Here is a 24,359-nt window from a genome sequence, read left to right on the forward strand (position 1 = left end):
ACTCGGAATCCTTCACCTCCAGAACCAAACACCTTAGGCGATGCTACTCGTCCTCTTGAAGGAGCCGGGAAGACGCATAACTTGCTGGAGCAGCCAAATTTCACAGAGCCAAGGTGTATGGGTCCTTAAGGGCCTGTGGGCAAGACCGGAAGGAAGAAGACAAGAGGTGGTCTAGGAGACCATGTCTTACTTCCAGACCGAAACTTCCGAATGCGAGGGATGGGACTGCCATTGACTTCGTGAGCTCGGTGAAAGGTACCAGCATCGTCATCGCTTTCAGCTGCCAAGTACTCCTTTGATCGCTTCATTTAAGTCAAGAGGAAGATGTGTCCTTAGACACGCTCTTCCTGGGAGGAGACACAGTTAGGAATGTCGAACTTTTCGAAAGTACCATTGTGCCCTACCAGGACAAAGTAACTAATGATCTGGATCATCGATACTAAGTCCAAGGAGGAGGGGGGAACAAGAAGGACTCAACCCGACAGTCGCATGCCAATGGATTCGAGTCCACCTACGACATCCGAGAAGGAGTCGAGGCATGATCCCCATCCCTGCTCCTTCCATCTTCTACGCCAAGGCAGGGGTAAGATGGAGAGATGGTCCTAAGAGGGTATATCTATCCGACGACTCGTGAGGTGCACACACTATTAGAACCCAACTATTGTCGATACACCCAGGAACAGCTCGGGGAGAGTACAACTGAAGAAGTCGTCTCGTAGCTAACTCTCGACTGAGGAGACGAAGGTTACCAGGTAGAAGATCAGGCCGTAAGGGCTTACGCTTTTCACAAATGAAAGGAGAGAAGCAACTTCAAGGAGAAGACAGAGGAAGTCCACAGATGGATAAGCTACTTCTGGACCGGTAGAAGTTGCAACATGCATACCACTAGCGAAGACGGATCCAGTCCTGGGACAGTAAGTAGAGGACTTCTAAGGGATATCCAGCTATATCCGTTGCTACTCGATGAGAAAGCCCAACATGAAAGCTGAAAGTCTCCTGTGTCCTGAACACACAGGGATGTACTGCTCAAGAACCGCTTCTGTGTAGCTGCCAGGAGGTTGGGTCAAGCAGAATTCTTCTCGATGCCTCAGCAATCAGGTTAATAGCAGAGTTCTTCATATTTGTCTGTAAATCTGGGTGAGCAATGTTGTAACTTAGCAATGATAACACGGAAGAAAATGTCATATCGTAGTTTTCACCAAAAGATGTTCTCAAACAGAGCGGCCCCCTGGTCTGGTATTATGAAGGAGCGAGAAAACTACCGACTTGTGTGCAGGGAGGCGTTGAGAAGGACGGTAGGGATTGTGTCGAAACAGTTCCTGCATGAATCTTCTGAAGAAAGAGTGAGCAGCATGTTCATCCACTTCATCAAACCTGGAGTGCTGTGCTTGCCTACCAATACATCCAACAGAATGTGCATCTGGTTAATTGAGCTGTCGAGTGTGCATAGGAACAACACTCGAGTACCTGCAAATGTTTGAGATGAAACAGGAGGAAAAAACGATTGCCTCTGTTTGCTCCACACTCACTACTTGTGGCTTAAGTGGTCTAATAAACCAATGAGTGTCACAAACCATCCTATATCGGATGCCAAAAGGCTGCTCTGATTCCAGGAGGTAAATAGAGAAAATAATCGCTCTCGTCACACAACATCAAGACAAGTATCACTAGTAAAGGCCACTATTCCTCAATCTGTGAATCTGTAAGAGACACAAGATGTGAGGAATATGCATATTCAAGGCTTTGTTCTTCACCAAGATAGTTTCAACTTTTCTCATACATCTATGAGAAAGAATGGAGAAAGGAAGTGTATTTCATTTTCAATTATGGGGAAGCTGCAAGATGACAAGGCCAAGGTAATTTAGTTTCAGCCGCTGGCATTTCCGAATCGGTTGCACTGAGAGGTATGGATGGAAGGTCGATGGAAAGAATTGTCGAGACCTGCGGAAATAGATATTTCTGAAGGAATCCATTCTGTGTCTGCAATGTCGCTGCCAGTTCCAGAGACTGATAAGTATCATTTCGTCCAGGCCTCAGCAGTTGCAATCTTCAGCTTCAGAACTTTAGCTAAGGGAAACAGGGTTTGTCGAACTCGCATGATGAGATGACTAAGACCCAAAGTTCTTGGCCATTGTCCAGCGGGACAAGTCAGTGCCCTGGTGGGAACCTTGATTACCGGGGTATCTACAACTGCGAGAAAGGCAGAACCAAGTACAGGTTCGTTCCCAAGGGTCGAGCCAATCCGACTTCACGAAACCAGGATCCGAATTGGGACAGTCCTTCTTCTTAGCACCAGAATTGCCCAAAAACTGCAGTCGGCAAGACCTCCGAGGCAAGAAGAATTCATATTCTGTCGAGGCAGGGGTGGAAGCTTGGTGTCTCAATTCTAACTAACTCCTTCGAAAAAGAGACCATCAGGTCGAGAATGCTCGGAAGCCAGGACACCCTCGCCCCTTGAAACTGCAAGGCTGCGCAGTGATGAAGGTTATTCATTGGGAGCCAGCGTCCTGTCCTGGGGATCCTCGCGCCGATTTATCGTGCTAAGTTCCCAAGAACATCGGGGCGATCATAACTTGAAGAGGAAGACCGCTTCCGACGCTGCGAAACTCCTTTTTGGAGGGAGACGCTGACAGATCCTACATGGAAACCCTCCTCGGCTACCTGGTTATAATACAAGAGAATCGGGGACCAATACCCAGCACGCCAGGCAGTCGAACTCCAAAAAATTTCGCCGAGTTCTCACTGTCCGTTTTAGCGCTTCTCTCGGAACAACCGAGAGGAGAAGAGAACAGGTGAGGAGAAAAGAGCATCCCTACCCGTCCTGCCAGTAAGATAAGCAGGAAAGGCGGATCGCGGAGCGATAATCAACCAAAGGAGATTACTGCCACACGGAAAGAAGAGCACTTGTGCCGCAAAGTGCTTTCCGAAGAGCAAAAGTTCACTCAACATAGCCGAGAACCCGAATCAGAAAAAACCGAGTGGGGCCGAGCCGAGCCGATCACGCGAATGCGATCCAGCTGGTTGGTATGCAGTGGACTGGGAGGCAGGCAGGGCGAGCCGAGCCGAGCCAGTCTGGCAAGCCGAGCGAGCCGAAAGGTCTCGTAAGTGCAACCGCTGAGCCGAGCCACTGCGCCAACACAATCGTGAACTCGCCTCGCTGTGAACAATTGCTAGTTTCCTGAACTTCTAAACTCCTTCGCCGAGGCCGAGGCCCTCGAAGTAGGTTCAAAGGGGAATTTCTGTGTTCGTTATCTTGCATGCTCGAACCCCAAACGAGACACAAGAATAAAGCCCACCCGAAAGCAACCAAAGCAGTTGGCGCGGCAGTATCGGGAACACCTGGCGCTCTCGCACCCAGACATCTGGACGTTCGCACTCCAGACACCTGGGTGTCTCGCAACCAGACACCTGGGTGTTCAGCACTCTCCCCGCTCCTGTGCCTCTCGTAAGGAGATGCTCATGATTCAGAATTCGGAGCCACCACGAGACTTCCGAAATCGGAGCGGTTGCTTTGTTTCCTAATAGATCGAAAGACAAGCACAGAACCATTCTAGACGCAGACTTCCAAGACTGGCACCCAGGGCGTGGCTCGAGGCTGGGCGCTCACGGCCCCGAAATGCCAGATCCCTACAGGAAAATGCGAATCGGGCCACCGAGAGACTTGTCTCCTGGAAGAGAGTCAGTCCCTTAGAAGTCCCGCAGGACTCCCAAAGTGAATCTCTTCCCTGCTTCTTCTGATGTTCGAACCGACAGGATCGAGACACCAGGCTGGGAACCCGACCGAGGCACTGGCAAACACTCAGGGAACGCTCACGGTGCTGGCAGGAAGAGGAGCCGAGACACCTGGGTGCCTCGGCCCTTTCTTTCGCACTGCTCCCGAACTGGGCCGAGGAAAATCTCTCCAGACCAAATCGGGATACTCGATGTTCCATAGAATCTTGAGCACTCAGAGCAGCTCGCGAACGAGCGCCCGAAGCAGCCCCCATCTTAGAGGAGGAACCTCTAAGACTCGGGAACAGGATCGCAAACTGAGGTCTGCACACCCGCGGCTTCCGAAACACAAAACCCAGGGCTATGCGAATCGGTTCCCTAACCCGAAGGTCGGGAAGAGCCAATGAGAGACCCACTGCCTCCTTGGAAGGCAGTCCCTAAACGTCCAAGGGCATCAAGAGGAAGAAGCAGCATTCCTCTCCTTCGGCCGACGGAGGTCTGTCCGATTCTCGAGACCCCCTTGGACCTCGGGAGAGGAAGGTAAGACGCAGCAGAAGACGAAATCGAAGATAAGATGAAGAAACGGCGGCTACTTCCACAGGGCGGCTTCCTTCACCTCCACTCCGACATCTTCTACAGGATGGTGGACACGAAACATTGCAATCTCCAGGGTAGTCCGGCAGGAACACAACGGACGCAGCCAGGACACCACCACCAGGAGAAGCAGCAGGCATAATCAGGACAGCCGATGCAGGAGCTACGGCAGCGGTTCGGAAAGCAGGAGCTAATGCAACAGCCAGGAACATCACCTCAACAGGACGACTTCCTACATCTTCACGCCAACATCTTCTACAGGATGGCGGACATCGTAACCCCTGGGGCAGCTGGCAGGAACGCATGGAAGCGGCCCCGGGCACGACCGCCAGAAGCGGCAGGAATGATCAGGACAGCCGATGCAGAAGCTACGGTACAGGTTCGGAGGGCAGGAGCTATTGCAACGGCCAGGGACGTCACTTCCACAAGGCGACTTCCTTCCCTTCACGCCAACATCTTCTACAGGATGGCAGACATTGTAATCTCCAGGGCAGCTGGCAGGAACACAATGGAAGCGGCCCGGGCACGATCACTAGGAGAAGAAGCGGACACGATCAGGACATCCGATGCAGGAGCTACTTTAGCGGTTCGAGAGGCAGGAGCTACTGCAACGGACAGAATGTCATTTGAAAGTCACAAGCAGCGACAGGAGCGATCAGGGCGGCTGCGGCAGGAGACCAGGAGAGCAGCCCAGAGATTGTCATCGAGTTGACAAGAGCATAACACAGGGAACAGCAGGAGCAGATGGACCACAGATATGCAGGAGGCATTGCAACAGCATACATGAAAAACCAGCAATGACAGCGATCGATCTACATCGGCGGGAACAGACTCAGAGCGATCCCGACGTGGAAATACGTCATCTAATCAGGTATTGTGGTCGATCCCAAAGCAATACTGAATGAATGTCGGGACTGCTTCATGCGAGATATCTTGAAAAATCCAGCCAACTACTGCTGTGTCTGCGATGCTCATTGTCAGCCTGACAGAAAAGCAAAGATGATTAGCAGAGGGAGGCTCCTCCCGCTACAAGGGGAACTGCCCTATGCAGTGGGAGGAGGTACTCTAGACGAGATCGCCCGATAGCTCCCCCCCGGGTCTTTGCCCGAGGAGCGAGCGAAGAGGGCGAAGGAGAGAGATCTACTAAAGGGGAGAAGGAAGAACCTACGGGAAGAGAAAAAAAAAGGACGGAGGGGAGGCCATCAAGGGCGCCGTGGAAGCGGAACTTATCGACAACGCCCGCAACCTCCCAATCGGCCCGCGATTCTCTAAGTGCAGGCGGCGAGCAACACCCAGCATAAGTAGGAAGAAATTAGTGATGCCCCTTATACACGGAGGGCGGAAGCCCAAGAAGGGAACTAACTCTTACGTCCCGATGGATGTAGGGGAGAGAAGATATTGCGTCCCAAACTATATCTCCGATAGTACAGGGGCGCCTTCAGTATTTACGTAAAGAGCTGCTGGAGAGAAGCATTACCACTTGGTTACACTACTCCAGTTACGCCCTTGGCCGTCAAACCCAAGACACAGGCAGGGAACGACGGCTTATGCAAGGTTATCACAAATCGTGGGTTTGTATTAATAAATATCAAAAACATGTATTTTTATAATAAAATGAGGTTTTGTACATACTTACCTGGTAATTATATATATAGCTGTAGTCTCTGACGTCACGGCAGAAAATTGAAAATCGCGGCAGCGCTAATGAATGGTCACGTGATACCCCTTCCCACCGCCCTCTACAGGTGAGTGAGAGGAACCATAACCCAAACTCTTCATATGTTTATGCCATACCTGCCCATGAGAGGGGAGGAGGGTGGTTTTGATTATATAATTACCAGGTAAGTATGTACAAAACCTCATTTTATTATAAAAATACATTTTTGTACATATAACTTACCTGGTAATTATATATATAGCTGATTGGCATCTTGATGGAGGTGGGCCATGGCAGCTAATATGAAAAAGTCTAGACAATTGTGAAAATAAATAAAAAAAAAAAAAAACACAATGATGGTTCCTTACCTGTTGAGGTAGCTGATTTGATGGATACTGCCTCTTAATCTGCTATCCTCAACTTGCACCAACTAGGTATATAGACCTGAGGGTTAAGTGCTAGAGGGCTACATGCCAGTCGAGGGCTCACCGTGGACTATGCATGATAACCAACCAAATAAATGCCCCTGCCCAGGGCGCAGTACATAAAAAAAACACATAGAACAAGGGGTGTCACCAATAACCTGTACCTTAAAAATATTACCCAAAATGTAAGACTGTTGGGTACTCCTAGTCACAAATGTACCCCAGACATCCCAGAAAACAACAACGCTAACCTTAAGCAAGAGAAAGCATCACAAGGAAGGACAGAGAAAGCATCACAAGGAAGGATCGACTTCCTTTATTCCCTTACCCAACACCGTGCCAGTCACCACAAACGGTCCCAACGTACTGCATCCATCATATATTGTCTCAATATCTCTCAAATAATGAGACTTTACGAACACTGATCTACATTTCCAAAATGTAGCTTGAATAATTGAATCTAAGGAAAGATTCCTCCTATATGCCAAAGAGGTTGAGACCGCTCTCACCTCATGTGCTTTAACTTTAGAAATTTGAAGCTGCACATCTTCTACCTGGTTGTGAGCTTCTACAATCAGGTCTCTCAAAAAGAAGGAAAGAGCATTCTTAGAAAGAGGCCTACTCGGATCCCTCACAGAACACCAAAGATTAGGAGAGGGACCTCTCACTGCTTGAGTCCTTTCGAAATATACTTTTAATGCTCTTACTGGGCATAAAAGTCTTTCTTCTTCATCTGGTCCCACCAAATCCGAGAGACCAGGGATCGAAAAGGATCTCGGCCAAGGCTTAGACGGTGTCTCATTCTTTGCCAAAAAAACTCAACAATGAAGAACAGACTGCCTTACCCCTAGAAAACCCAATTCTCTTATCTAGGGCGTGCAACTCACTGACTCTCCTTGCTGTAGCCAAAGCTACCAAGAAGATTGTCTTCCTCGTAAGGTCTCTGAAAGAGCAAGACGATAATGGCTCAAACTTACTGCCCACAAGCCATTTCAAGACCACATCTAAATTCCAGGAAACCAATCTCTCTCTGGAATTCTTGGATGTTTCAAACGATCTGATAAGATCTGACAGGTCCTTATCATTTGAAATATCCAGGCCCTTATGCCTAAAGACTGTTGAAAGCATTGCTCTGTAGCCCTTGATCGAGTTTTTGAAGACAGCTTCCTATCCACACTCAGATACAGGAGGAAGTCTGCGATCTCTTCTAAAGTGGTCTTAGAAGATGATGTGCCAGTCTTCCTACACCACTCTCTGAAGACTGACCACTTAGCTTGATAAACTGCTGTGGAGGACTGTCTGCTGAGCTCTAGCGATGGCTCTAGAGACCTTCCTCGAAAAACCTCTAGCTCTGAGGCAACGTTCGACAGTCTGAACGCAGTTAGCTGAAGAGCGGATAGACCTCCGTGAAATCTTCGGAAGTGAGGCTGTCTGAGTAGATCTACTCTCGGTGGTAAAAGCCTCGGGAAGTCTACGAGAAGACTTATCAAGTCCAGGAACCATTCCCTTGCTGGCCAAAACGGAGCAACCAGTGTCAGACGCACGTCCTTGTGGGACAACATTTTTGTTAGAACTGCTCTCAACATCTTGAACGGAGGAAAGGCGTAAAGGTCCAGACCTGACCAGTCCATCAACATTGCATCCACGAAGACTGCCCCCTCGTCCGGCACTGGAGAGCAATAAAGAGGCAGTTGAGTTGTCTTCTTGGTGGCAAACAGATCTATGAGAGGATGACCCCATAGATTCCACAGTTGGAGGCAAACTTCTTGATTTAAAATCCACTCTGTTGAGAGTACTTGAAAGCTCCTGCTTAGCTCGTCTGCCCTCACATTGAGCTTCCCTGGAATGAACCTTTTGTCATCAACGTCGTTTGATTCGTTTTAAGCCCATAACAGAAGATCTCTCGCTACCAGGTATAGCGAGAACGAGTGGGTCCCTCCTTGCTTTTTTTATGTAATAAGAGCTGTTGTATTGTCTGATTGGACAATCACTGCCTGGTTCCTTACCACCTTCGAAAATTCTAAAAGGGCTAAATGAATGGCCTTTAATTCCTTCAGATTGATGTGCCACCAGTTGTTCTCCCTTCCATCGGCCTGCTGTTTCCAACTTGCCTAACGTGGCTCCCCATCCTAGATCTGAAGCGTCTGCACACAAGATGAGGTTGGGGTTCTTTGGGAACAGTGAAATCCTTCCTGAAGTTTCTCTGGAGAGTTCCACCAACTGAGGTCTGCCTTTATCTCCTCTGAGATTTGAAAAACAAATGAGTCCGGGCTCTTCTTCCTATCCCAGACTTCTCTTAAAAAGAACTGAAGGGGCCTTAGACGTAGTCTTCCCAAACTCACAAACGGTTCTGCGGAAGACAACTTCCCCAGAAGGCTCATCCACTTGTTGGCCGAGCACTGGGTCTTCTTCAGAAAATCTCGCACTTTCAACAGGCACGACTCTACCCTCTCCACCGACAGAGAAGCCTGAAAACTACTGAGTTCATCTGAACTCCCAAATAGACTAATTCTTGAGATGGCACCAGATGTGACTTCTGCCAATTTACCAGTAGTCCCAGTTCTTCGGTTAGATGAAGAGTCTTTTCCAAATCCTTCACACACCTTTCCTTCGTCTTCTTCGCACGCAGGAGCCAATCGTCTAAATAAAAACTGTTCTGATTCCCCAACAGATGTAGCCACTTCGCCACTGATGACAAAACTCTGGTGAATACCTGGGGGGCCGTCGAGAGGCCGAAGCACATTGCTCTGAACTGAAACACTTCGCCTTTGAACACAAAGCAAAGGAACTTCCTCGAAGCAGGATGGATCGGGATGTGGAAATACGCATCCTGGAGGTCGATGGATACCATCCAATCTCCTGGAAGAAGGGATGACAGCATTGATTGAGTGGTTTCCATCACAAACTTTGTCTTCTTGACAAACAGGTTCAAAGCGCTCACGTCTAGAACTGGCCTCCAGCCTCCTGACGCCTTTGGTACTACAAAGAGACGATTGTAAAATCCTGGGGAGAAAGGGGGGAGAACTTTCTCTATTGTTTCTTTCTCTAGCAAAGCTGACACCTCTTTCTCTAGAGCACAACATTTCTCTGAGTCTAGAGAATAAGCCATTAAGACCACTGGTTCCCTGGACAAAGGAGGGTCCTTCAAGAATGGAACTGAATAGCCTTCCTTTAAAACCGAGACTGTCCAGGTTCTCTCCCCTTTCTTCCCAGACTGTCCAGAAAGCTGACAGTCTGGCTCCTACTGGTGAGTGAAGGGAGGCGCTCACTTCTTGTCGGAGGGTTTGATCGCTTTAGGTACAAAACGACCTCTCCCTCTCGATCTGGGAAACGATTTAGCAGGGGCTCTTCCACGAAAGGGCCGACCTTGAGATTTTTCCGTCGACGTTGTCGGGCGAGCAACTGTTGAAGGCAACGGTTTAGGCTTCTTGGTGGACTGTGCCAGCAAGTCTTGAGTTGCCTTCTGTTGAAGAGTCGAAGCGATCTCAGATACTATTTCCCTCGGGAAAAGATGTTTCCTATCTAAAGGAGCGAACAACAAAGCTGACTTCTGGGACCGAGAGACACCTTTAGTGGTGAAAGAACACCATAGTTCACGTTTCTTGAGAATTCCCATCGTAATCACAGAAGAGAGTTCCATAGCCGCATCTCTAATGCTCCTGTCGATGCAAGCTAACACGTCGGACAGGAAGCGAACTGATCGTCCTGAAGGGCGCAAGCTTTAGTTTCCTCCCAAGAGCTCCAACCGACCAATAGAGGAAACTTATAACTTCCAAAATCTTAAAAGCATTCTTGCAGAGGTGATCAAATTCCGATGTGGAAAAGAATACTTTGGCTGAATTAAGAGCCGACCTCCTGGTCGAATCTACCAAACTAGAGAAATCTCCTTGGGAGGAGGCAGCTACTCCCAACGAGAAAGATTCTCCAGTCTCGTACCAACCACCACGACGAGACGACAATTTCGAAGGGGGAAAACAAAACACAGTCTTCCCTTGTTCCCTCTTCTCTGCAAGCCACTCCTCCATTTTCTTCAATCCTTTCTTGGCCGAAATAGAAAGAACTAATTTGGTAGCCAGCGAAGTGTCTGTCCTATTATCACGAGCGTATTGAGATTCCAGAGAAGCTGGAGATACTGGTGAAAAGGAATCCGGAAAATTCTCCAGAAAATACTGAAGCAGTTGCTTATAGCTCGATAAAGGCTTCTCTTTCTCTGGTTGTACCTCCGCCTCCGATTCCGAAGCAACATCACCACCAGAAATCGGAGAAAGAGCCAAGGATCTAGATGGAGGAAGATTCGTCTTCCAAGGAGAATACAGCACAGGATCGCTCGTAGGAAGCCGCACATTCGATGAAGGAGCATCCTTTGAAATCGAAGCAACTTGCAGTTCATTCACGGAAGGATCACTTTTTTCCACAAAGCCGAGAATACTATCAAGCTTCCTATTCATTTCCGCCAAAAACAAATCTTGAGGCAAGGCGGAAAAAGGAGAATGCGGAACTGAACGAGGCACGGTGACCGCAGGCGTTGAGCTTGATGAGAGTCACCAGGAGAAACAATTTTTGGCGCTTGGTGCATGGCGCCAGGAGGATCGTTGGCGTGGCGTATGGCGCGATGAGCCAGGCGAAGGCGAAGGATGATGGCATGGCGCATGGCGCTAGATGCAGCAATCACGCCAGAAGCAGCAACAACAGCGAAGAACAACACCACTCTCTTCTTACGCAAGCGCGTCTCCACGCTTCCAACACATGCCTCTCGTCTCCGAATCGGTGGAATGCGAAAAACATTCGGGCTCCTCCCAAAAACTACATGAAGGAGGTTGATCTTGAAGCGCCACTCTTTTCTTGGGAACTGCCAAAGGAGAAGCCAACCTAGACCTCTTGAATGGTCTCGAGACATCTTTACGGGCGCCAACCTCTCTTAGGCTTAATCCTCACTCGACATACTCAAAGACATACACCTCCTTGATGTGCCTTTTCTATGGCTAACATCTGCATCCTGGGAAGCGACAACAGGACTGCCTGAGGGGCCAACTGCTCGGGGCAGGTCCCACTCACCTCCCTTGGGCTTTCGACTTGCCTCCTCCCTGGTGCTGGGGAGTTTGACAGAGGTCCAGGCCTAGGAGAATGAGTGGGCCGAACAGCCAGCTCCTCCACTGCACTATCACAAGACACTGCACTTCTTACTACCAAAGACTTACTCATCCGCTCCATGGCAGCAAGCATCACACTAAAACGCGCATCCATCTGCGTCTTAAGACTGGCCACGGTATCGGGTTCGGGAATAACGGGGTCTGGGATAGGAGATTTGTTAGAAGGAATATCAAGGTTAATAACCGAAAATGATATTTTTATGATAAAATAAAGTTTTGTACATACTTACCCGGCAGATATATACTTAGCTATAGTCTCCGACGTTCCCGACAGAAATTCAAATTTCGCGGCACACGCGACAGGTAGGTCAGGTGATCTACCATACCCGCCGCTGGGTGGCGGGAATAGGAACCATTCCCGTTTTCTAATCAGATTTTCTCTTCCACCTGTCTCCTGAGGAGGCTGGGAGGGCCATAATCGTATATATCTGCCGGGTAAGTATGTACAAAACTTTATTTTATCATAAAAATATCATTTTTGTACATGCAACTTACCTGTCAGATATATACTTAGCTGATTGGCACCCTTGGAGGAGGGGCAAGAGACAGCTAATAACTAAAAACGGGAAACAACATATGTTGTAGGATAAACAAAAACCATGGTTCTTACCTGATTGGGCAGAAGACTTCATGGATACTGTCTATGAGTCTGCATGCCTCAAGAGCTTCAGCGAGGAAGTGACCTATGACTGACAGCCCTTCTGGATCATATCAATGGGGAAGACCCACTTACATGACAGAGCCTGTTATGGATCGTGTCAATGGGGATTAACCCACTTACAAGACAGAGCCTCTACCTGAATCATATCAATGGGGGCTATCCCTCTTACATGACAGAGCTAGGTAATAAAAACTACAAGGAGCTAACAACCAAACCCGACCACCTGACCAAGCCTAACCTTGTTAGTGATACGAGATGAAAGAGAGAGTATCTCAACACACTCTTCCAGCCGACCATAAAAAACACACAACCACGCATTAAAAGAAACAACCAACTAGTTAGACTAAAAAGGATTAGCTTCAGCTCCTTGACCCAGCACCGAATCCATGGATACGTAAGCTCCTAGAGAGAAGCACTTCTCATAAGTTACACTAACATCTCTCAAATAATGAGAAGCAAACACTGAGTTACATCTCCAGTATGTAGAGTCCACAATAGACTGGAGGGACCAAGACTTTGTGAAAAGCCAGAGAAGTAGCTATGGCTCTCACCTCATGAGCATTCACTCTTAGGAGCTGTAAGTGCTCGTCCTTGCAAGAAAGATGAGCCTCCTTGATAACATCTCTAATGAAGAAAGCCTGGGCGTTCTTAGAAATTGCTCTTGAAGGATCCTTGACAGAGCACCAAAGACTTTCAGTGTTGCCTCCGAGCTGTTTCTTTTTCTCCAGATAACATCTAAGGCTTCTTACTGGACAGAGAGTGTGCTCCAGCTCTTGTCCTGAAATAGTGGAGAGTCCTTTGACCTCAAAACTCCTAGGCCAAGGTTTGGAAGGGTTTCATTCTTCTTTGCTAAAAAGAGAGGCTTAAAGGAGCAGATCGCAGAGTCCTTCTTAAAGCCGACCGAACCTTCCAAAGCCTGTAATTCGCTCAATCTTTTAGCAGATGCAAAAGCAAAAAGAAACAACGATCTCCTGGTTAAATCCCTGAAAGAGGCAGATCGAGGAGGCTCAAATTTATCTGACATTAAGAATTTTAAGACCACGTCCAAATTCCAGCTGGGAGGTCTAGGGGACTTGTTTTTAGACGTCTCGAAAGACCTTATAAGGTCGTGAAGGTCCTTATTTTCAGAGATGTTAAGACCTCTGTGTCTAAAAACTGAGGAAAGCATGCTTCTATATCCCTTGATGGTGGAAACCGCCAGATTACACTGTTCCCTTAGATAAAGAAGGAAATCCGCTATATCCATTACAGAGGTACTGGAAGAGGACACTTTTTGAGCTCGGCACCATCTCCTAAAGACTTCCCGCTTCGACTGGTAGAGGCGCAAGGTAGAGGATCTTCTGGCTCTGGCGACAGCCCTCGCAGCCTTGCGCGAAAATCCCTTCGCTCTAACCAGTCCTTCGACAGTCTGAAGGCAGTTAGGTTGAGAGCGGGAGGTTCTTGTGATATCTGTCGAAGTGGGGCTGTTTGAGAAGATCGCTCCTGAGAGGGAGCGACCTGGGAAAGTCTATCATCCATTCCAGTACCTCTGTGAACCAGTCTTGGATGGCCAAAAGGGAGCGATCAGGGTGAGCTTGGTGCCCTTTGAAGAAGTGAACTTTCTTATCACCTCCCCTAGAATCTTGAACGGGGGAAAAGCATACCCGTCTAGACCTTCCCAATTTAGGAGAAGGCCGTCTATTGCTACTGCTCTGGGGTCCGAGATTGGGGAGCAGTAGTTCTCCAATCTCTTGTTCCAATGGGTGGCGAAGAGGTCGATATGGGGTCTCCCCCACAGGAACCACAGCCTTTCGCAAACCTCTTGATGTAGAGACCATTCCGTGGGAAGCACCTGGTCTTTCCTGCTGAGCAGATCCGCTCTCACATTCCTTTCTCCCTGAACAAACCTGGTGAGGAGAACGATGTTCCTCTCCCCCGCCCACATCAGAAGGCTCCTTGCTGTGACGTAAAGGGAGAAGGAGTGAGTCCCTCCTTGCTTCCTGATATAAGCCAGGGCTGTGGTGTTGTCTGAATTTACAAGGACTACTGACCCCTTGACCAGCCGTTCAAGCTGGATGAGTGCTAGATGAATGGCTACTAGCTCTTTCTTGTTGATGTGCCAGGACCTCTGATCTGTTTCCCAGGTGCCTGACACTTCTTCCGAGCCTAGTGTCGCTCCCCAACCCGACTCCGACGTGTCTGAGAACAACACTAGGCGAGGGTTCGGCGGTTGAAGAGGAATTCCTAGACCCAGTTTCTGGGGGTCTAACCACCAACGGAGATGTTCCTTTACTTGATTTGTAATCTGAAAGGAGTCTGACAACTCTTGGGACTTCCGATCCCAAGATTCGTTCAGGAAGAACTGTAGAGGTCTTAGGTGAAACCTTCCTAGAGAAACGAACTGTTCCAGCGAGGAAATGGTCCCCAGCAGACTCATCCATTCCTCGCCGAACATCTGTCTTTCTCCCTAGAAAGTCTGTCACCTTTTGAAGGCAGCGTTCCCTTCTTTCCAGGGAGGGAAACGCTTGAAACCCCGAGAATCCATCAGAATCCCCAGGTAGACAATTTCCTGCTGAGGAATCATCTGAGACTTCTCGAGGTTCACAAGAAGTCCTAGAGACTGTACCAGTCTTAATGTGACGAGAAAGGTCCTCCAGATAACGGTTTCTCGAATTGGCACGAATCAGCCAATCGTCGAGATACATGGAAATCCTCACCCCTTCTAAATGCAACCAATGAGCTACATTCCTGAGAATGGTCGTGAACACTTGGGGGGCTGTGGAAAGTCCGAAGCACAGAGCCCTGAACTGGAAGGTTCTTCCACCTACCATGAACCTTAGGAACTTCCTGGAGGAGGGATGGATGGGAACATGGAAGTAAGCATCCTGAAGGTCCAGGGACACCATCCAATCTCCCTGACGAAGAGACGACAGAACAGAGGACGTCGTCTCCATCGAGAACTTTTTCTTGATGACGAACGAGTTCAGGGAGCTCACATCCAACACCGGTCTCCACCCTCCCGCAGTTTTTGGCACTAGAAAAAGCCGATTGTAAAACCCCGGGGAGTGAAGATCTTGCACCGGTTCTATGGCAGCCTTTGCTAGCATTTGCTCGACGGCTAGCAGAAGGGCTTGCCTTCGCACAGGATCCTTGTATCTCGCCGATAACTCCCTCGGAGTTGTTGTCAAGGGAGGCTTCGAGATGAAGGGAATGAGGTAACCCTTCCTCAAGATAGAGAGGGACCATTCGTCCGCCCCCTTTTGTGCCCAGGCTTCGGCGAAGTTCAGAAGTCTGGCACCTACTGGCGTCTGGAGGACTTGTTTCTCACTTGGACTTCCTGGCAGGGAGTCCTGAAGGTCTTGTTCTTCTTTCAGGTCTACGCCTCCTGATAGACCTGGATCCTCGAAAGGGCTCCTGAAAGGGGGCCTTCTCCTTCTTAGCAAGGGGAGCAGTAGGTCTCATCCTTTTAGACGATTGCGCCAGCAGATCCTGAGATGCCTTCTCCGACAAAGAACGAGAGACCTCCTTAACCGTCTCCTGCGGGAAAAGATGGCTTGACAGCGGAGCGTACAAGAGGGAGGACCTCTGGAGAGGAGAAACCGATTTAGAGAGAAATGCACTGAAGACGGATCTCTTCTTAAGCAGGCCAGTGCCGAACAGGAAAGCAATCTCCATAGAGCCGTCCTTAACAGCCTTGTCCAGGCAAGACAACACACTGCTGAGGTCCTCCATACTGACCGAGTCCTCTTCAAGACTCCTCTTAGCTAAGGCCCCTAGAGACCAGTCCATAAAGTTAAAAACTTCTAGAACACGGAAAAGGCCCTTGAGGAAATGATCCAATTCACACAATCCCCAAGAAGCCTTGGCCGAATTAAGCGAGAGTCTTCTCGAAGAATCCACCAGCGAAGAGAAGTCTGAGCCAGCCGATGAGGGGAGGGCTAACCCCATCGGTTCCTTAGTCTCGTACCACATTCCCGCTCTGCCCAAAAGCCTAGAGGGAGGCAAGGAGAAGACAGTCTTGCCGGCATCCTTCTTCGAAGAGAGCCACTCTCCGAAGCCCTTAAGCGCCTTCTTCATCGAGATCGTCGGACGCATCTTAACCAAAGAGGACGACTTCGAGGCCTTGGTGCTCAAAAGCATGGAGCCAGGAGAAGGAGGAGAAGCAGGCTTGAGGGATTCTCCATACTCCTGAACAAGCAAAGCTGTTAACCTCTTATAATCTGAAACATTGATATCCTTGGGGGATTCGTCCTCCGATAACACTTCCAGGCCTGCAGGAGGAGGAGAACGTTTGGAAGCAGAAGGGCACTTGCCAGAAGAAGAGCGCCTAGAAGGAGAGGAGCCTTTGTCCACTGAAGAACGACGATCCGGGGAAAAGCGCCTGCTAGATGACTGGCGCCTGACAGGAGAAGAGGCTCGAACGGTAGAGGAGCCCTTACTAGGAGAGGGGCGCCTACCAGAAGGGAGGGAGGCTGGGGAGGAGCTTCTACGAGGCGAAGAACGAGGCTGATTCTTTCTCCAACAGAAGAGCGTTTCACTGGGGAGAAATCATCTCCAACAGGAGAAGACCGACGACGACGAGGGCGCGAGCGCCTGGGAGGAGAGGCGCTATCCGCCGACGAAGAGCGCCTAGGAGAGGAGCGCCTGGAAGGAGAGGAGCGCCTGCTACTGGAGGGGCGCTTAACAGGAGAAGAGCGCTTCACAGAAGATGACTTGCTGGGAGAAAAGTGTCTCTTGGAGGACTTGATCGGAAGAGAGGCATCTTTCCTACAAGAAGAGCTCTTTGATAAAGAGCTAGCAAGAGCAGCGAGCTGAGCCTGGAGGCCAACCAGGATCTGCTTGGTGGACTCCTGACCACCAGAAGAAGAGGAAGGAGATCTTCGAGTTCTCTTCTTTGCAACGGGAGAACCCACTGGGAAGCGCTCAGGGCTGGAGTCCAATGCGTCTCCTCTAGGAGCCTTCCAAGTCCTCTTCAAAGGGCGCGACTCCTCGGCCGAACTCCAACCACACTTGGGCAAAGAAGAAGCAGAAGACGAGAAACACTTCTTCAAGATCCCTTTTCTACGGCGATCTAAGGCAGCCTGGGACGCGTCAACAGGCGCTGCCGAAGGGACGCCTGACCGTTGGGAGTGCTCTTCATCCCCCTTGCGGCTGTCGACATTCCTCCTCCACTGGGTCTGGGAGTTTGGAAGAGGTCTAGGCCTAGGAGCGATGCGGAGCCGGTCAGACGCCCCCTCCACTACACTGGGGACACTACACACATCACTATCACTTTTCACTTTCTTCTCCTCCAAAGCACGCATCTGCAACTGCATCTTGCGGATCGTGGCTTTCATTGCAGCCATCTCCGACGACGAATCCACAGGTTCGACGAAGGGTGAAGGAGCTGAAACAACAGGAGTGACAGGCGAATCTGGAAGAGTGTTAGGTTCTAATTCTACCTCCTTAGAAAGAGACCTACTTGAGCTCCTAGAAGAAGCCTTCCTAACTCTATCCTTCTCCAGCTTGCTGCACATAAGAGTTCAAAGCCTTCCATTCCAGATCAGTGAGATTCTCGCATTCAACACAAGTGTTATCAATCGAGCAATCATTCCCCTACACCTCGAACACACAGTATGAGGATCTACCAAAGCTTTCGGTAGTCTCACCTTACAATCAGACCTAACACACACATGAAACACTGGTGCAACACTCTGATCAGACATTCTTACAGAGAAAATCCAAAGCCAAAATCAAAATCAAACCACAAAAGCGTATGCCAAGCCAAAGATCCAATACGTCACCAAAGGTCAGTCCAAAATAATCCTCAGCAAGCGAAAAATGAAAATCTAAGCAGGAGGAACCAACAACAGATGTTGCCAGAACCAGCAACAGAGAAAATCTGATTAGAAAACGGGAATGGTTCTATTCCAGCCACCCAGCGGCGGGTATGGTAGATCACCTGACCTACCTGTCGCGTGTGCCGCCGCTAAATTTGAATTTCTGTCGGGAACGTCGGAGACTATAGCTAAGTATATATCTGACGGGTAAGTTGCATGTACAAAAAAGATAAATCCTGACTATCACGGGAGGATAAAGAGGTAGTCTTAGTAGCTGAAGCTTTTCTAGCTCTCTCTTTTTGAAGCCTTCTCAGATAAGCATTTAAAATCTTCCATTCTTCCCCTGACAAATCCTTACATTCTTCACAGGTTAACGATACCGAACAAACCTGTCCTCTACACCCCGAACACACAGAATGAGGGTCAATGGTAATTTTCCCTAATCTAGTTTTGCAGCCCTTGCTACAAAACCTATACACCAAGGGACCAGTGTCCGACATAATGCTAAATAAGGAAGGCGGGGATGAAAAAAGCTAAGCACAAACAATGTCTGCCAAAGATTCAAATCAAACAATTGTACATCACCAACAATGTCCAACGAAAGAATCAGCGATAATTCTCTGCTAAGCTGCACCGGCTTACCGGTACCACACGGCAGAAACATATGAAGAGTTTGGGTTATGGTTCCTCTCACTCATCTGTAGAGGGCGGTGGGAAGGGGTATCACGTGACCATTCATTAGCGCTGCCGCGATTTTCAATTTTCTGCCGTGACGTCAGAGACTACAGACTATATATATAATTACCAGGTAAGTTATATGTACAAAAACGTATATATAAACAAAAAAACAGAAAGATCCCACCGGGATAATGAGAGCTTAACGACAGTCAGGCAGAGAGAACGACAACACGTCAGCAACGCATGACGGCCGAAAGCAAACTGGAATGTTTACATCCGGGCAGGCAGGTATCCCCGCCTACCTGGAGGTAGTTACTGCCTAACCACCTTGCTCAAGAGTTTAACGGCCGTTTCCAGCCTACGCCTGAAAGTAATTCCTAATGTAAAGGACCAAGGGTTTGTATATTGTGTCGGAACAAAGTATCTAACGTATGTGTGTGTGTGTTCCAGTATAAATGTATATATTTTTTATGTTTCAAAATCATGTTCATTCATCAAAGCACTGAATGACCTCATTGGTCCCAGTACTTGGCCTTTGTCCTAAACCTCCTATTCCATTTCATTCCACAGGATAGGTTAGGATGCCACAGATTTCAAAAGTGTGGCGAGATGGGAATGGTTAGCCCATGAACCTAGCTGCGCAACAGATTGCCTTTGCAAGCGTCACTGGAATCACTGAGAGATTGTGGAGTCCTGTGCTTTTCAATTCAGTGCTGTTACTGGATATAGGCTGGGCTACACAAATCATAAATTTCCAGTGACTATTCTTGCGATTCTGACAAGGATATATTTTATCTTAATACAACACCCACTCTCAAGAGTGGCCGAGGTTAGAGCCTGTCCCATGGGAATGAATGAATAGTGCAGTAAGCAATACAGGAATCATGGCTTAGGGGGGTCAAAGCCACCTCCCTGGCCAGGTAAGGGCACAGCATCTGAGTTTAGGTTGGGTCAAGGTAGGTCAGGTTAGGTTGCATTCATTCTGAAATGCCAACTACAACTATTGGGAAGCCCAGGCCAAGGTGAGTCACCTTTCCAGCTATATATTGGCTCTGAACTTTAAAACATAAAAGACAGATAGCTTAGATTATAGTATGATTTTTATATTAAGGATATAAATGCGACTTAGGCTACGAGCATAAAGTATAAAGTATATTAATAGTAAAATTATGCTCAGAGCCATTGCAATCTGGCCTGGGCTACCCCTTAACTGTAATAAGCTTTGCACAAAACCCCCCAAACCCCTGGACCTCCCTAAGTAACACCTGACGTCCAAAACAGATCGATAGAACTAACTCGCTGCTCCGACACGTTGTTTTTGGGCACAGGCTATGACCCGACCAAAATAACCTAACCTTTCCAAGACTGTCCTACTCTGAACTACCCCGAAATTACCTTCCAGACCTGACCTGGGGCACCATGCCCTGACCTGGCATGAGAGAGCGAGAGAGAGAGAGAGACTGGCCTTGGCTACCCATCTGTAGCAGTGGATTCAAATCACCAACGCCTACCCCTACTTTTGCCTAACCTAACCTAGGGCACCAGTCCCCCACCCCATAAGATCCTCCCTGCCCATAAACATTCAATACCCCCATAGGAGGGTACCGCATCTGGGTGGCCTGCCTTAACCACATTTAACGAAGCTTGGATGAATAATTATGGTGTAAAACTGCAAATAAATATAAAAATACATGTGAAATCGCTTCTATAAAATATAATTATATATTTAGCTGTAAAATAATATAAATAGAAAATATGCAAGGCCATATCTACACCGTCAAGAGCCACTCACCCGTTGCCGATTTAACCTCCTCCCACGCCGTTATAACACTTATTAATCCTCTTTTCGAAGCACAAATAAGTATAGTCAAGTATAATCAAGTACATCATAAGCTTAAATAAGCTTTTATGAGCTAATTTACGGAGAAATAAGTCGACATAAGACACCGTCTTCTCCTCATTTCACAGAGGAATGTAAACAAAGCGGCGTCTGAGTCTTTGGGTTTTCGCGCCTTAAAGAAGACATGGCGGCGTTTGGCAACTTTTTTTAGTATTATTTCTCGAGTATTTCACGTAAAATTAACATTAATTCGGCATATTTAAATAATTAAATATTATTTTAATATTTTAAAATATTATTTTAATATTATAAATATTATTTTTATATATAATGTACTATTTTTATCGATTCTGTGTCTAAATAAAGCGAAATTAAAAGACATTCTTTGAGATACAATACAACGCTTTAACCTGTCAAAGTTTTAAACATTTTTAACGTAACATTCGAGCTCAATTTTACATTTTTTCGGAATATTTTATATAACAAAACATTATAATGTATTCTTTTAACATTTTAGTAATATATATAATATTATTTCAATCGATTTTATATGGAAACGAAGCAAAAAAATCCGGTCTGTTTTGAGCCAAAATACGACAGATTCAAATGCGCTAATTCAGCGTATTGTCTTTAGAACATTTGACATAAATATGACCTTATTTTGCGATATTACGCTTACAAAATCAGCATTTTATATATAAAAAATAATATATTACTATAAATAATATCATTTATGTATATTTTATACCAAAAGAAAACGAAATTATAAGAATTTTATGATACAATCCTTACAATTCGATTTACTAATGTTTCCTATCGGAAGCTTAATCTTCTTCATTTTCCAAGAGCATTTTTAAATCATAACAATGGTCGTTTTTATCATTTATCAATACTTGTATGAATGAAATCTAATGAAATATATAAATATATCCATTAGGAGAGCATCTGCTCTTGAACCTAAGCAGTGTTTAGCATCAATGGTTCCTGTCAATTCTGGGACAGAAGATTGTACAGACAGCTCGGGGAAGTCAAAATATATAAGTCAATTTGATATATTAAAAGGTTATTGACAAGTTCCTTGTTATTGTTATTGATAGTGACGACTGGGAGACTCACTTGAAACGTATTCAAGTCTTGCTAGAAGTGCTGAAGAAAGCTGGTCTGGTGGTCAGTCTAAGAAAGAGTGGGTTTGCAAAAGCGAAGGTCATATACTGAGGTCATGCATTGGGTAATGGTAAGGGAGCTCTTAAACAGGCCAATGCGGAGGCACTTGAGAACACTTCTACCCCTATTTGTCGGAGGGATATCAGGAAACTTAGGTTTGGCGGGTTACTACCGTAGACTTGTGGAAATTTTTCTGACATCGCTGATCCTCTCGGCAGCCTCCGAAAAGAGAAGGTAGCATTCACCAGGGCTGCCAGCGCTTGAAAAATTTTTCAAGATCTTGAAAAATTCATCATGAGCTTGAAATCTTGAAAGAAAAAAATGAAAATTACACGAAGCTCGAAAAAACATTGAATGGAAAAAGACAAGAGGCCGAAGCCAAGAAGCCGAACGGACCTGAATGCGAACGGACAGGAAGAAGAATGGACAAGATGCCGAATGGCCAGGATTCCGAAAGGACAAAATGCTAAACAGACATGAGGGCGAATGTACAAGAAGTCGAAACAATCTTGGGTGGATCGTAAACTAGATAATTACCACTAACCTTAAATAGATAATTACCAATTTCGTTACAGGTAACAAGGAAAACAATTTTCTTTTCTATTTGAAATTTCCTCTCCCTAAGTGGCGCTGTTGTTATCTTTTCTAAAAAAAGGAAAGAAAAAAAAAAACTGGAACGCTTATAAAAAAAAAAGCAAACGTGGTTTGGCGATGGAACGTTCGACTCTGCCCCACTAGGCAAACAGTTGTATACAATGATTTCAATTTTTAATTGCTTAATAAAAGTTTTATATATTTTTTGTTACATTATGCTTTATTACTTGTCATTTACTTTACTTCATTATTATTTTATGACTTATATTGTTTAATCTTTTAAATTCATCAATTTTTTTGTGAATAATTCTTATATGGCACATGTATATTGAAGGTGTATTTTGTGAAAACTTGAGGTTCGTAGTACAATTGATTAGGGATAATTATTTGACAGGATGTTGTAAAAGATTTAACATTCTTAAATTTTGCCTCTGTAGTTATATTGTGACATCTAACCTTAGCCACAACAGCATCTGTAGAAAACACTAAAACCTAATCTATAAGCAAAGCTTCAAACTTACTATCATAATTAGCTGTACACACCTCTTGTTCTTGATTTTGATTTAACATAATCTCTTGAATACACGGATATGCATTAGTATTTTTATATAAATTTTCAGAATTACATATCATTATATTCATGTTCCCTTAATAAAATACACTCTTGAAACTTTTGTTCTGTAAAGAACGACAACACAAAGCGTGTTCTTCTAATGCAAAATGTTTGAATGTTCCCTTTTGAATGATAGGTTGATTATTAACCAACATGGGAAATGGATACACTGTGATTAAGGTATTTGTGATCTTAGTATTGAAAGGTACAATCAATATAATCTGATTAAAAAGCACTTTGACGTTTATTAAACTGTAATACATGAACGCATCTTCTACAAGCGGCTGTAAATGGTTTTCCATGATATAAAACTTAATTATATCTTCAAGTTCTTTAGGAGTTATTAAGGTTGGACTCAGAATACCTTTGTAAGCCAGCAAAATAGACATCAAAACCCTTTTGTGTTCTTGCAACACAACTTCGCTTTCTAAAGCGAAGGTATTCAAGAACTTAATATTTCTAACTTATTCAGTTCGTCCGTCATATTTTTGGTGACTTTGTTTATGGAGCATTTCAGTTTTTCTATTTGCTCTGTATTCTGATTTTGGGCACTGATTACTTTGTTTATTACTGTTCCTCTTGCTGCAGCCCACTTTTCTAGTCTGTCAATTCTTTGTTTTTCATGTTCAACATTCGATTCTGTGGCTACCCCAAATGATGTGTTCAAAACAGTTCCAGTGAAGGGTAGGAGGGATCGCTTTGATCTGGTTTTTACAGTCATTTCTATTTCTGCACTTAAGTTTTCTAACAAAAATGTAACACTGTTATTATCCCTTTTTTGCAGAATTCTCCCAGTGTCCTATTGTATGTCCTTTAACTTTTTCTCATTGCTTAGCACTGATGATATGTCTAGCTTTATGATGCCTAAGTCCTTAATCATTTTGATGTTACCATGTCTTTTCCATAATGAAACTTTTCTTATTCCACTTCTGAGGAAATTAGTCCAAATAAGACTATCATAAAGATGAGCCGCTTTTTGTATCTGTAAAAAGAGACCTTTATCAGACTTTCTATATATGCATACATCCTTACATACATCACATTTATATTTATATCAATATACATTTATATACATAGTTAACTCTGTCTGCTTCACAGATTATATCTTTGGGTTTCAACCTTATCTACACCATTTTCATGTCTTATGTTATCTATATCCTCAGAGGACCATGGATCTGTTTTTACTACCTTTATATGATTCCAGTGAACTACTTTTTCTTTTAGATCACTTTCATTGATTACTCTATATTTGTTTAATATTAACGCTTTTACAAGTCGATATGATCCAGTGAATTTGGGAGATACCTTCTAGAACATGATTTTGTACATAAATTTGAGCACCTAACTTTAATGTCTGGTTTACTGGTACCTTTATTATAATATTTGGCATGAGTATTATGACCCTCTTTTAATTTTTCCCTTGTCTTCATGATTGTCTCGTAAGTACGTCTGATCTTCCATGCAACATAGTCAT

The 24,359-nt window shown here is 46.0% G+C and overlaps 1 long non-coding RNA gene across 2 annotated transcripts in view; it reads right to left on the reverse strand.

The window, feature by feature from the left end:
- Window positions 1-20,667, reverse strand: part of LOC136847446 (uncharacterized) — a 116,981-nt gene extending 96,314 nt beyond the window's left edge. For both annotated transcript variants that reach the window (XR_010855754.1, XR_010855752.1), the window contains exon 1: window positions 20,467-20,667. This is a non-coding gene — a long non-coding RNA (uncharacterized lncRNA). The remainder of the gene's footprint in view (window positions 1-20,466) is intronic.
- Window positions 20,668-24,359: the final 3,692 nt, after the last annotated feature.

The sequence above is a fragment of the Macrobrachium rosenbergii genome, chromosome 16 (genome assembly GCF_040412425.1).
Source record: "Macrobrachium rosenbergii isolate ZJJX-2024 chromosome 16, ASM4041242v1, whole genome shotgun sequence".
Lineage (NCBI taxonomy): Eukaryota > Metazoa > Arthropoda > Malacostraca > Decapoda > Palaemonidae > Macrobrachium > Macrobrachium rosenbergii.